Source organism: Lontra canadensis, unplaced genomic scaffold (genome assembly GCF_010015895.1).
Source record: "Lontra canadensis isolate GAN:19392208 unplaced genomic scaffold, GSC_riverotter_1.0 scaffold66, whole genome shotgun sequence".
NCBI lineage: Eukaryota > Metazoa > Chordata > Mammalia > Carnivora > Mustelidae > Lontra > Lontra canadensis.
Genome location: NW_022631060.1, coordinates 4,311,740 through 4,325,727, shown reverse-complemented (window position 1 = coordinate 4,325,727; position 13,988 = coordinate 4,311,740).

Genomic DNA, 13,988 nt, shown 5'->3' with positions numbered 1-13,988 from the left:
AAATGATCTTGGAAATTTAAAAATAAATAGAACTGAATGGTGGTGAAAATACTATCAATATATGTAGGATACAGATAAAGCAGTGCTTACAGGGAAATTCATAGCCATACACAGATATATTAGCAAAGAACTAAGGCAGAAAATGGAGGAACATTTCAAATGAGGTCACCAAAGAGAAAGATGTCTTGGATGTTTGCTAAATCTGTATATGAACCACTGTTTTAAAAAATATACAAACAAACAAATCAACTTTTGATTCTATCCCCAAGTAGTTGGAAGAGGTTAAGGAGTACATCTAGTACAAACCACTCATTTCCTGGTTGGAGAATTAAAGCCCAGAGATGTTTGGAGACTATCAGTTCTCATGGCCCTGCCTTCTCCTGACCATGTGTTGGACCTTCCCCTTTCCTGATCATCCCACTATTCCCCCCGACCCCAGTAGCTTGTGCTCAGCTGAGCCAATCAAAAACTAACATCAGAATGATGTCCCAGGGAAGGGACTGAGATAATCAACATTTAGGAATACAGTTAACCAGGCGACAAGCTTTGCCAGCCTCAAGGAAACTTTGTATTCTAAGTATGGTAAACTCAAGCAAGTTAGAATGGAGAGGTTTCTGGCAAATGGTGAGGCTGCCCCAGAAGTCCGTTTCCTTGAGGAACAGGGAGTGGGAGCAGGTGACCAAGAATGATCCATCAACAAGAGCGGCACCACAGGAGCCCCAGATTACAGCCAGGGGTCTACCCTTCAGCCCGTCCCCTGCCCAGTCCGGGGCACATCTGGCTGCTATAGACAAAGATCTCTTCTTGAAATCTGGGCACAGAGGGCTCAATCCCTAATCCCTTCTGCAGACCAGGCAGAGGGCCTTCTTCCCCACCTGCCACCTGAAACACTGGGAGGGCAGAAGCTGGGAGGCTGGGCCAAGGGAAGGGACAACCTGGCCCGGCAGAAGCAGGCACCTGCGGGCTAAGCATCAGTGGTGCTGGTGCCTGGCAGATGCCAGCTGGTAGCTAGTTGCCTGGGCTTGAGCACAGGTGGGATGCCCAGGAATATTTTGGAGGAGGATTAACAGAGCTTACAAGGGAGCTGAGACCCCAAAGAAAAATGGGGCAAGAACTCGCCATAAGTGGTTTTTTTTTAAAGATTTATTTATTTATTTGAGAGAGACAGAGAGCATGCGTGTGAATAGAGGGGGAGGGGCAGAGGGAGAGAATCTTCACGCTGACTCCCAGGGGAGTTGGAAGCCTGACTCAGGGCTCTATGCCACCACCCAACAGATCATGACTTGAGCCGAAACCAAGAGTCAGATGCACAGCTCACTGCGGCCCCCCAGGTGTCCCTCCCACCACAGGTTTTACCAGACTTGTGACCCCTGCCACCCCTACCTAGGCACCCACAGCTGTGGAGGTCTTGGGTAGGGCCAGCAGCAAATGCTCGGAACTTACAAAGCACAGGGAACAGCTTTTGAGACGATCTCAACCCGGGTAAACAGCAATTCCAGTCTCAGGAAAACACAGGGCAATTGAGACACACTCGAAGAATAGAAAATAAAACACTTTGTGATTTACGGAACAGACAAGATCGCACATAAATGGTTACTTTAATCCTGAATTTAAAATTTACACTGGTTCTAAAAAGTACACATTTGCAAGTATCTTCGCTTTAGGATATTACAAAAACAATTTCCCGAGGACTTAAAGATCCCGATTTTGAATTACAGAAGGTAAAGTGGAAGGAGCTGCTACTTGAAAAGTAGAATAAATGTCAGCTGAATGGCATCAACAGCAGAATTCTGATTTTATGGGCAAAACAGATTTCTTAAAGCAGTATCAAAAGGCCTGAGTTGAGTAGTTACTTTGAATATCCTAATTTCAAAGAAATTTGCCTCCTCTTTGCCAAAACACTTTGCATTGTCAGAGCACAACAGCACAAAGACCCTTCACAACAAGTACGTTATTAAGCAAATATTTTCTTTGGTTCGATGCCTGTAAATCTGCCAAGCCAGCTGCCAGCGAATTGCCTGGGCAATTCTGGCCAGGGATCATCCCAGGCACTGCAATTCTGCAGCGGAGCAGGGCTCGGGCAAGGCTCAGGGGGTCTCCTTCCCCAGGTCAGGTTCAAGTGCACATCCGCGGAAGGCCAAGCGGACCTCAGGGACCGAGTGGGTACAATTTGCTGGTCAGCCAGTCTCCCGCTGCTGCTTTATGCACAACTGAGACCCCCTACAGCAAAAACAAGGGGCTCCCCTCCAGAAACATCCTGGCTAAAAGACACTGACTCCATGGTGGAAAGAAGTGCTAGGAAACCACTGTCCCCCTCAAGCCAAAACTACACTCACAGGACAGCATTCACTCCTGAGAGAAGGGCTGTGACCAAGTGGTGTCTGGTGTAGAAGTGAATTTGAAGGTTTCGAGTCAGTCCCTACAGGAATCCTTTCACCAGCTGCTTGGGGCGCAAATTGGCATCTCCGTTTGGAGAAGAGTCTGGGTGCCCCTGATACTTGAAGATGTACATACGCTTAGGTCCCTGCCTGGGTCCGTCCCCTGGAGATGGCCACACATGGCGCACACACACCACACACACACTCATGTTTGAGTGAAAAGCATCCAGAACGCCCAGTTCTAGGGGAATGGATGCATAAATTATGGTATATTCGAACAATGGGATAGTAACCAGTCTGGTAAAATGAACGAACAAAATCTACAAGCTTCAAGCATAATGTCGAATGAGAAAAGTCTATGCTGTTTCTCTAAATTTAAAAATGTGCAAGATAATACTATCAACTAGTTATGAGGACATTCGTATGGAATTAAAAGGTGCATTCCTGCCTGAGATGGAGAACATTGATGGAGCAGACAGAATCCCCCTGGGAAAAGGGAGTCACAGATAAGGCACATGGAGGCTCCAGGGAAAGTCAGGGCAGGAGGTCATATGTGGACATTCATTACTCTTGTTACTTCTTTTTGCATGCTTGACGTATCTCATGATGATAAAACAAATAAACAACAACAACAAAAAACCAACCACCATAGCTGGGGCGCCTGGGTGGCTCAGTCGGTTAAGTGTCTGCTTTGAGCTCAGGTTATGATCCTGGGGTCCTGGGATAGAGCCCTGCATCGGGCTTCCTGCTCAGCGGCAAGTCTGTTTCTCCCTCTCCTTTTGTGATCTCTCTCACTTTCACTCTCTCTCAAATAATTAAAAAAAAAAAAAACTTGAAGAAAAACCAACAACTGCCAAAATATGGAAACCATCCAAATGTCCCCAAATGGTCCAGTGACAGATGAATGGATACCTACAACATGGTTGTGTTAAAATGTACCAAAGACACACAAATTCGAAACCCATTGTCATGAAGGAGGAAGTTCACACTCACAGATCCCTGGGAACAGGAGGCAAGGCCATGAAGGGAAGTAGTGTTGGTCAGGAAGCAGAGAGGCAGGAGCAGGGGGCAGTGCCTTTACTGGGATTTTTGTGGCAAGGAATAAACAAGAGGGTAAGTCCCCAGGTAAGGTTAGGATTCGATGGTTTGAGTTATTTCGGTGGGCTCCGGGCCATAGTGGTGGCCCCTAGTGGGCCAGAACCTGGGAATATTGGCATGGTGTGTGAGGTTGATAAAGAGGATGGTTGGAGCGTGAGCTCTGGGTTGCTGGTTTGTGTATGAAAGGTGCAATTATGGGAGAGTCCTTTGTTCTCTCTATGCATTAGCTACCCCCGGGGGAGGCAGTCTCTCCAGGATCAAGGCCCCAAATGCCAGAGTTTCAAAAATACAGAAAATAAGAAAATATAGTCCATAAGGGGACGATATATACAATGGAAAATGATTCGCCCCTTAAAAGGAAGGAAATTCTGATGTGTTACAATATGGATAAAGCTTGAAGGCATCATACCAAGTGAAATAAGCCTGTCACAGAAGGACAAAGACTGTATGATTCTACTCACATGCGACCCTTACAATCATCAAGTTGAGAGACAGAAAATAGAATGGTGGTTGCCAGGAGCTGGGGGAGGAGAGAATGGAGAGTTAGTGTTTCATGAGATGGTTTCTGCTGGAGATGATGGGGATATTCTAGAGACGGATGGTGGTGATGGCTGCACAAATACACGAAGGGATTTAATGCCCCTGAATGGTTAAAGTGGTAAATTTCACGTTATGTATGTTTCACTATTCACTGCACCGAATAGAACCACTACATGTTAAAAGACTCCTTTCATACACATAAGTGCACGTGATTCTTTTGGGTTATGCTCAGCTGACTCTCTTAAACATAACTGGGATATTTTCTGAGATCACTGAAACTTTCAACACCTGCTAGATAAAACGCACTGATAAAACACAACAGAACAAAACACCCTAGTGATCTGTAGGATTTATTCCTGAGAGGGGGTGATCCATCTGGTCCAGGATTCTGGGAGCAGAGGCTGGGGTTTTTATACGGTTTTCTTACCGGAGAGACTTCTGGACACCAGGTGATGATGGGCTGTCTCTTTTCAAGGTCCGGGAACACACACACACACACAGACACAGAGAAGCGCCCAGCATCAGCTTGAGTCCGTTCCACCCACACTGACCAGTGGACATCAGGGCTGGGCTCTGTTCCAGGATGCAAGCCTGCCTGGCTGCTTCCCTCAGAGAACAAAGGAGGCAAAGGTAGATTTGCCAAGTGTTCAAGAAGGGCTGAATGCGTTACGGGCTCTATGGGCAGGTATACAGAGAAAGAAGAAAAGAAGTATGGTCCTTGCAGGCAGGAGGGCTGGGGAGACCCACAGGGGCAGGCATGTGGAAGGACTCCTGAGATATGAATGCTGCCAGCGGTTAGCAATGGGGACAGGGAGGCCTGCTAACTGGGTCACACGGCATCTGGCAGAAAGGGAGGGTCAACAATTAAATCTGCATAAGCAGAGAATATCTCCACCAGGGATACAGCTGGACAAGTAGGCGGGCTCCGGGCAGCAGATCCAGTCCCTAGCTAAGGCACATGGACTTTGCTGGGGGAGCCATGGGGACCCAACAAATGAGCTTCAGTGTCAGGAAAGAAAGAATTACAGCAGTGCCTTCAGGAGCTCCTTCCACTGCCAGGCAAGGAGCAAAGGGGCTGAGGGCCCACTGGTGGACAAAACCCACAAAATCACACAAATAGATGTAACCTGACAACGGCAGTCATCGATCCCAAGGAGAAGTACAAGTTCACAGGCGGGTTATACAGGGGGCTTCCTTGTGGCCATGAAGCTCAGAGACACCTCCCCGAGGAAGCCATGGGTGAGTCAAGGACTTCAATATAAATAGAAATCAACAGGCGGTGCCTGGGTGGCTCAGTGGGTTAAAGTCTCTGCCTTTGGCTCAGGTCTTGATCCCAGGGATCGAGACCTGCGTCGGGCTTTCTGCTCAGCAGGGAGTCTGCTTCTTTTCCTCTCTCTCTGCCTGCCTTTCTGCCTACTTGTGATCTCTGTCAAATAAATAAATAAAATCTTAAAAAAATAGAAATCAATAAAGTGGGGAGGAGAAGCAAGAGATTCCCAGCAGGAGAAGCAGCATATCCCAAGGCTCTGTGGCAGCACAGAACACAGAGCATCCTGGGAGTCAAAGAAGGAGAGTAGAATGAGGGACTAGGTGGAGAGGGAAATGGGGTCCTTAAATAAAAGAGGCACGATCATTTATCTGACCAGTCACCTCCACATGGTCCCATGGCTTCAGACACCAGCCATGCTCCCAGCCGATGGGATGACTCCCAGGTGTGCCTCTAGGGCAGACCCCAGACCCACACCAACAGTCTGCCTAACACTGCCACTGCTGACGGGCCTCTCTTACCTAGCAAGTCCCCTCCTTGATCCTCTGCCAGTCTTGCTCCATCTCGACGGTGGCAGCATCACCCTCCCGACTGCCTGTGGCTTAGATGCTTTCCTTGGTTCCTGCTTTTCCTCTCCTTTCTGTAGTGCTGTTGGCACTCACCCAGATGTCCCCAGATCCTCTTTACTGGTTGTGTGTCTCTCTCTAGACTCTGTGCTCTCCCTTCCCAGGCTGGCACCTGCTACTATTTCCAGCTCCCAGAGCCAGAGCAGCTTGAACTGCATACCCTGAGACTATACCTTTGTTTAGCTTCATCACCCTGATCCTGCTTCCTTACTCTCCTTCCTGCTTCCCAATTCCTGCCTCTCGTGGGGTCATTTCCTTAATGAACGTTTTGCATTTAAGTCCCCATCTTACTGTCAGCATCTGCGAGAACCCCATCTAACCCTTCTCCCCATCTCCATGGCCACCCCCTCATGCAGAGAACCATCAGCTCTCAAGTGAACAAGTGTAACGGCCTCCTAGCTGGCTTCTCTCTTGCCTGCCCTTCCCTTTCCATATTCTCCACCCAAACCTTGCCGCTGCCCGAGGAAAACCATCCTCTCCTCCTGGGTCAGCCAGCAGCATCTGCTTGGGTTCCTCTGGTACCCACAGGGCAGAGCCTGGCCTGTCATGGTCACTGCCCAGCACCTGGTAAGGATGCTTTCACCTGGCACTGACATGTACTAGCTGTGTGATCTTTGACAAGTTTCTTAACCTCTCTGTGCCTATGATTGCTCATTTGTAAAATGGATTTATTAAAAACTTCCTTCAAGAGGTGTTGGAAGAACATAAAGTCCTTAGAACAGGACCCATTCAATGAATATTGGCTACTCTTCATTCATTTAATTCATCAGACAAAACTGCATTGAGTGTCTGCCATGTGAGAGGCTCCTTTTTAAATGCTAGAGGTGCTCCCATGAAGAAACAGTGAAAACCCCTCCCGTGGGGCTGACAGTCTAGCAGGGGAGGCGGGTAATAAGAAATGAGTTTAACAAATAAAGAAGTTACTTAGAATGCTAGAAGTCAATGAGCAGCACAGAAGAAAGACAAAGCAGAGCAGAGTGAGGGAACCAGGGATGGGCAGCAACACAATTTAATTAAGGTGTTCAAGGTCAGCACCATCAGAAAGCTGGCATATGAGCAAAGACTTAGAAATGAAAGAATAAGGCATGCAGATGTCTGGAAAAAGGCATTCCAGGCAGAGGGGGGAGCCAGTACAAAGGTCCTGAGGTAGGAAAGGTGGTGACTGAGGAGTAAAAAGACAGGTAAGAGGTGGTGAATTCATGGGGAGTGGTAGGAGATACACTCCAGTTCAAGAAGCATGATAAAATGCAGGGGAGCCTAGGGTAAGTGTCTGACTCTTGGTTTCAGCTCAAGTCATGATCTCAAGGTCATGAGACTGAGCCCCATGTCAGGCTCAAAGTTCAGTGTGGAGTCTGCTTGAAGACTCTCTCTCTCCCTCTGCCCCTCCCTGCTGTGTTTTCTCTCTCTCTCTAAAATAAATAAGTAAATCTTAAAAAAAGAAGAAGAAGAAGAAGAAGAAGAAGGAGGAGGAGGAGGAGGAGGAGGAGGAGGAGGAGGAGGAGGAGGAGGGGGAGGAGGAGGAGGAGAGGAAGAAGGGGAAGAAGAAGAAGCCCTAGCTATAAAAAAAGAAACATGATACAGTGGAAACAAATATATAATCAACTTTCCCCCTTTTTTTAGATTTTCAAAATTTCCTTAATGGGCTTCTCTAACCGGTTTTTAAAATCACACATTTCAAAACTTGCTAAAGCTTGGAAAAGGAAATCCTTTTACAGTAAAGAAAGCTCTGGGGTTGTGAGGAAGGAAGGAAAAATCCTCGCAGCATCTCCAGACTTCTTGCAGGCTTTCAAGAATCTACTATTGGAAAAAAAAAAAAAAAAAGAAGAATGTATCATTGGGAGCTTGGGCCATTATGGCAGTGTGGTGGGGCCTCCCTACTGGACGGGCTCCTCTTCTCCCTCCCCAATCCACAAGCAGGTCCAGGCACCCCCTGGGGGCCATTTGGGGGCCTCACAATCCACAGAATCTGTCATTAAGGACCTGGTTGGGTCCAGTGGACCCAACTCCACCAATCAGAGCGCTGGCCCCCAGGGGCCATTCTGAGCAGCTGATTCATCCCTTAACCGAGGCAAGGCTGGGCTTGGCGGTCACAGTTTGGTGGGGTCAAGTGTTCATTTGAATGAGGTCATTGCATCTTGGGTCTAACTTAAAAGTTGGGAAGTTCTTTACATTCTTCTTCTTTGGTTTGTCTTCATGATGAAATCATCTGTTGCCAAACGGGAAGCCATCTGGGGGATTCCTTCCCCAAAAATGCTTTGTTTCGCTGGGATTTCAAAATACCTTTGGTAATTAACCAGCCCACATTTCCCTTGCTCTGCATTCTGCACCCCTCCGGCCTGGATCTCTCTCTTCTCATTCTGGTCCCAAACCTTTCCTCTTTGTGAAAAGGCTTTTAGGACCTTTGGCTCCAAGTAAATATTCCATCACTGTTAGCGTTGGCAGGACCCCAGCCACCTCCGGGCCCCAAGCCCCTAGTCCCTCCCCGCCCCTGAGAAGTGACTATGAGGAGGGACAGAGACCTCCCCATGTGGCAGCCCCCAACCTTCCCTTCTCAGCTTTCAATGGCCACTGGATTCTTCTGCAGCGTTCCCTCACTGCCCGGCACCTGCTCTTCCCTTCCCTGTCGGTTTGCACATGCGTGTTTCGCTGTGGGTGGTCTGCCTACCCCACCCCGGGCCCAGTCAACAGGTCCACTCTGGGAAGACAGGACTCCACAATCGCCCTACCATATGGCACAGTGTGGATCGTGGCAGGCATCTGCGAGGGATATTTTTTTTTAAAGATTTTATTTATTTATTTGACAGACAGAGATCACAAGTAGGCAGAGAGGCAGGCAGAGAGAGAGGAGGAAGCAGGCTCCCTGCTGAGCAGAGAGCCCGATGTGGGGCTCGATCCCAGGACCCTGGGATCATGACCTGTGCTGAAGGCAGAGGCTTTAACCCACTGAGCCACCCAGGCGCCCCTGTGAGGGATATTTTTATGAACAAATGGTCAAAGGGCATCTTCTCTCCCAGGGGAACAGTGAGGAAGCAACTCTCCCCTCCCTTCACCAGCTCCTTCCCAGCCTTTCTTTCTTTTTATTAAAATTTAATTTAATTTTTAAAGGATTTTATTTATTTATTTAACATAGAGATCGCACAAGCAGGGGGAGTGGCAGGCAGAGGGAGAGGGAGACGCAGGCTTCCCACTAAGCAGGGAGCCCCATGCAGGGCTCGATCCCAAGACCCTGGGATCATGACCCAAGCCCAAGGCAGACCCTTACCCGACTGAGAACCCCCTCCCAGGCGACCCTGGATTTCTTTTTTCTAACTCTAGCTTTTTCAGAACTGCGACTGTCACATGAAATGAGAGAAAATTGCACTTTGCCATGTTCCAATGTTCAGTGAGAATGAGTCACCTTTCGGAAGGCCACGCAGAGGGGCAACAGCAGCACTTTCGACATTTGAGTGGGACACTGTGCCCCCTGTGAGACTGAGTGTGAGCAGCCTCACAGGCCTCTGGCGACATGTGGCAGCTTGATGGCAGACTGGTTACCTGGAAGAGATGGACGAAGCAAGGAAAATAGCAAGGATAATGGAAACCCCACTTCCTACTGCCAGAGAAGGGAGTTACAAATCCGGGAAAGGGAGAAAACAAGCATGCACCACCCTGTGGGTTCGATGATAATTAGAGAGATGGATGGATGGTTTTCAATATTCATGGACACATACAGAAATGAGTAGAACTAAACGTGTGGGGCGCCTGGGTGGCTCAGTGGGTGAAGCGAATGCCTTGGGTTCAGGTCATGGTCCCAGGGTCCTGGGATTAAAAACGACATCGGGCTCCTTGCTCAGCACGGAGCCTGCTTTCGCCTCTGTCTGCTGCTCCCCCTGCTTGTGCTTTCTCTCTCTCTAATAAATAAATAAATAAAATCTTACAAAAAAAAAAAAGATTCTCTCTCTTCCTCTCCCTCTGTCCTGCTCATGGGTGTGTGCTCTCTCTCAAAAATAAAAATAAAACTCTCATATGAGTCTGAAGTAAAGCCAAGGCTGAGGGGGGAAAAAAATGCTTTATTAAAAAAAAAAAAAAGAACGAAATGTGTGTATACATACCCTTACTTCTAGCTCCCCCCAATCCCCCGCCCCTTGGGAAGACATGGGAGCAACAGCAATGAGCACACTTCACAGAGGGATCCAGTTTCTCCCCTAAAACAAACCAGGAGTTTTAGGGAAAATGGCCAGTTCCAGGTTGTAACATCCTTTGTGCCAGAAAGTAAGGATGCACTCAGAAACCAATGGGGACAAAACTACAGGACAGAGGAGCCAGCTCGATGGGGCTCCCACTGGCTCTGAGACAATATGAACACCAAAATAAGTAACAACAATAACAGGTTACAGCCCAGTGAATGAAACAAGAGAAACATTTACGTATAAATGAGTGGATACGCTGATGAGGGAAAGAAGAAACCTTTAAAAAAAAAAAAAAGATTTATTGGGCACCTGGGTGGCTCAGTGGGTTAAGCCTCTGCCTTTGGCTCAGGTCATGATCTTGGGGTCCTGGGATCAAGCCCCGCATCGGGCTCTCTGTTCAGTGGGGAGACTGCTTCTCCCTCTCTCTGACTGCCTCTCTGCCTGCTGATGATCTCTGTCAAATAAATAAATAAAATCTTAAAAAAAAAGATTTATTTATTTATGTTGGGGGGAGGGGAGAGACAGAGGCCAAGCAAGAGAATCTCAACAGACTTGCTACTGAGAACGGGGCACAACACAGGGCTCGATCCCTCCACCTGGAGATCATGATCTGAGCCGAAATGAAGAATTGGATGCTTAACCCAGTGAGCCTCCCAGGCTCCCCAAAGAAGAATGTTTCTTACACTAAATGCCAACTAATAAATGTAGAAGGAGAGGGAATTAGGAAACTTATAATTTGATGACCACCGTGGTTACCAGCCACTTAGCCGAGAAACATACTAGATACTAAAATAGGTCAGTGGAAGTGGAAGAGGTGGGATATTTACGTAATGTCAAAGTACTTCCCCATAGAACACCTTATCAATTGCAAAGGGAAAAACAATAACTTTGCAGTGGGGAGCCTGGCAAACATCACCTCAATCAAGTAGTCAAAGTCATGACGTCACAACCCCGTGTGGACGGCATGGGACAAATTCAAATCCTGTTCTCTCTGATAGGGTATAATGAGACAGACACAAAATGTTCTGTGGGATTCCTGCCAAAAAGGCATCATCTGAAGTGAATGAAAAGGAGACCTCCAACAAACCCTAGCAAAGGACATTCTAGAAAACAGCTGACCTGTACTTTTCCAAAGTGTCAAGGTCATGAATGTCAGGGAGAGACTGAGAAATGGTCAGAGCTTGCAGGAGACTAGAGACATGACAGCCAAATACAGCTTGTGACCCTGGATGGGTTCCTATGGCTGTTGATTAGGAGGTAATAATGCATGAGGGTTAATGCCCCGATTTTGATGTTGTGTTGTGGTTATGCAAAAGAATATCTTTCTCTGTAGGAAACACACACTGAAGTACTTGAGATAATGGGGCATCAGATTGGCAATGTGTTCTCAAATGGTTCAGGGGAGGGGGGAAAACCCACAAACTATTTGCAGCGTTCTTACAGTTTTGGATAAGTATGAAATCATTCAAAATTAAAATTATAGGGATGTCTGGCTGGCTCAGTCGGTAGAGCATGTGACTCAATCTCAGGGTTGTAAATTTAAGCCCCACGTTGGTTGTAGAAAGTACTCAAAAATAAAATCTTTGGAGTGCCTGGGTGACTCAGTGGGTTGGGCATCTGACTCTTGATCTCAGCTCAGGTCTTGATCTCAGAGTCATGAGTTCAAGCCCCGAGTTGGGCTCCTCTCTGGCCAAGGAGTCTACTTAAAATAAAATAGGGGCACCTGGGTGGCTCGTCAGTTAAGCATCTGCCTTAAGCTCTGGTCATGATCTTGGGTCCTAGGATGGAGCCCCATGTTGGGGGGGGGGTCCCTGCTCAGTGGCGTGTCTGCTTCTCCCTCTACCTCTCCACCCCCCCACTCATGTACATACACTCTTTCTCTCTCTCTCAAATAAATAAATATAATTTTTTAAAAAATAAAATCTTTTAAAAAAGAAGGAATGATCAGGATGCCTGGGTTAAGGTTAAGCCGCTGCCTTCGGCTCAGGTCATGATCCCAGAGTCCTGGGATCGAGTCCCACATAGGGCTCCTTGCTTGGAGGGGAGCCTGCTTCTCTCTCTGCCTCTGCCTACCACTCTGCCTACTTGTGTTCTCTCTCTCTTTGACAAATAAATAAATAAAATCTTAAAAAAAAAAAAGAAGGAATGATGAGCAAGGAAATTGGGAAGTATGTGGGCAAATCCAAATACTATGAAACAATAATAATAATGTCTAATTTTAGCAATTAAAAAATAAAAGCCCAGAAAACAACAGCATATAAGTTGGATGAGTTATGATAGGAATGAAAGCATTCCGAGGCCCCTGATTACTAAGAAGAGTGGGGATATTTTTTAAATTTAGACTTTGTTAATTTCAGGAGACATGTGAAAAAAATCTAGGGTTACCACAAAAAGAACAAACAAGCAATTAGAAAAAGAAAAAAGCAAAAATTAATCCAAAAAGAAAGCAAGCAGAAGGAAGGATGGGAAGAGTAAAATCATGGAAAACCCAAAATAAGACATACACAATCAACCCAGACAGAAACGAATGCAGACATGCATGGTCATGTGAATAACAAAGAAGGTGAACTTCAAGGCTAAAGGTACTGTTGTTGGGGGTCCCTGGGTGACTCAGTTGGTTAAGTGTCAGACTCTTGATCTCAGCTCAGGTCATGATCTCAGGGTCATGAGATCAAGCCCCACATTGTGCTGGGCATGAAATGTGCTTAAGATTCTCTTATTTTCCCTCTTCCCCTCCTCCCTGTCTAAAAAAATAATAATAAATTAATTAAATGAATAAAAATGGCTCTGGCTGTTGGGCGAAGGCAGGACTGTAGGGGGTGAGGCATGGACAGGGGTACAAGAGGTTGTTCAGTGGCCCTGATCACGTGGATGGGGGCAGAGAGGCGGTGTCAGTGGGCAGCTGATGGACGGTGCCATCATTCTGAAGGGAGGTTCCCAGAGGATCAGATTCAAGTGGGGCCCAAGTGGGATCCGGAGTTTGTAACTGTCAGCAAAATCCCCCAGATGATTCTCTCAAACAAGGCCTGTGGGTGCACCCACAAGCCCCCGGGGGGCTAACCTGAGGGAACCCCCGCTGGATTGTCCAGTGCCTCGGCTGAGACTGTGTCGGGCCATTCTTCCCCCCTTGATATCCTGCAGCTCTTGCCAAGATTGTGTTTCAGAGAAGTCTCCCAAATGGCCGGAGGCGAGTGGATGGCCCCAAACCAGTACAACCTTGGCCCTGACCCCCTGCTCTGGCTGATAGCCACGAGTGTCCATGGTAACCATGGCTGACCACAGAAGAGGATGCGGACCTCCCTGGAACCAAGACCACATCAGAGTAAAACCAAGGGGATGTGGGTCCAGCTTGTGTGGGGCACCCCCAAGTGGTCAATCATGGCAGAGGGGCCTGGGCATCCCAGAGGGTGTCCCAGAGACCAAGACCGAGGGACTCCAGCAGAGTGGCCAAAGCAGGACTTTTCCTGAGCATGTGGCCTGGGGAAGTGAGTTTGCCAGGCTGTGGGCCGCTCCCCCACCCACCTAGGAATCCTGGCATGAGCCGTGCTAACCACGTGTTCCTTCATCCTTGCTTCCCCTGAGATTATCTACTCACTGGGCCCATAAGACCCAGGGATGAGCAAGGCTCGTCAAGCCCCTTCCCTTGACAAACGCATGTGACACACAAGCGGATGTGTCTACTTCACTGGGGTGAAACCATTGGGCGCATGATTTAAGATAATATTTTTATAGCAACACCAAAACAGAGTTTATGGAGTAGCATGAACAATGTCCAAGAATTTTGAAGGTAAAACAGGAGACTTTCAAGAAATTTTATACTTGGGTGGGTCATTTCCGGCCCCTCCTCTCTATTCCTGCGGACACACGTTACTCTTCTACGTGGAGGATGCTTCAGTGGAAACATCTGGTC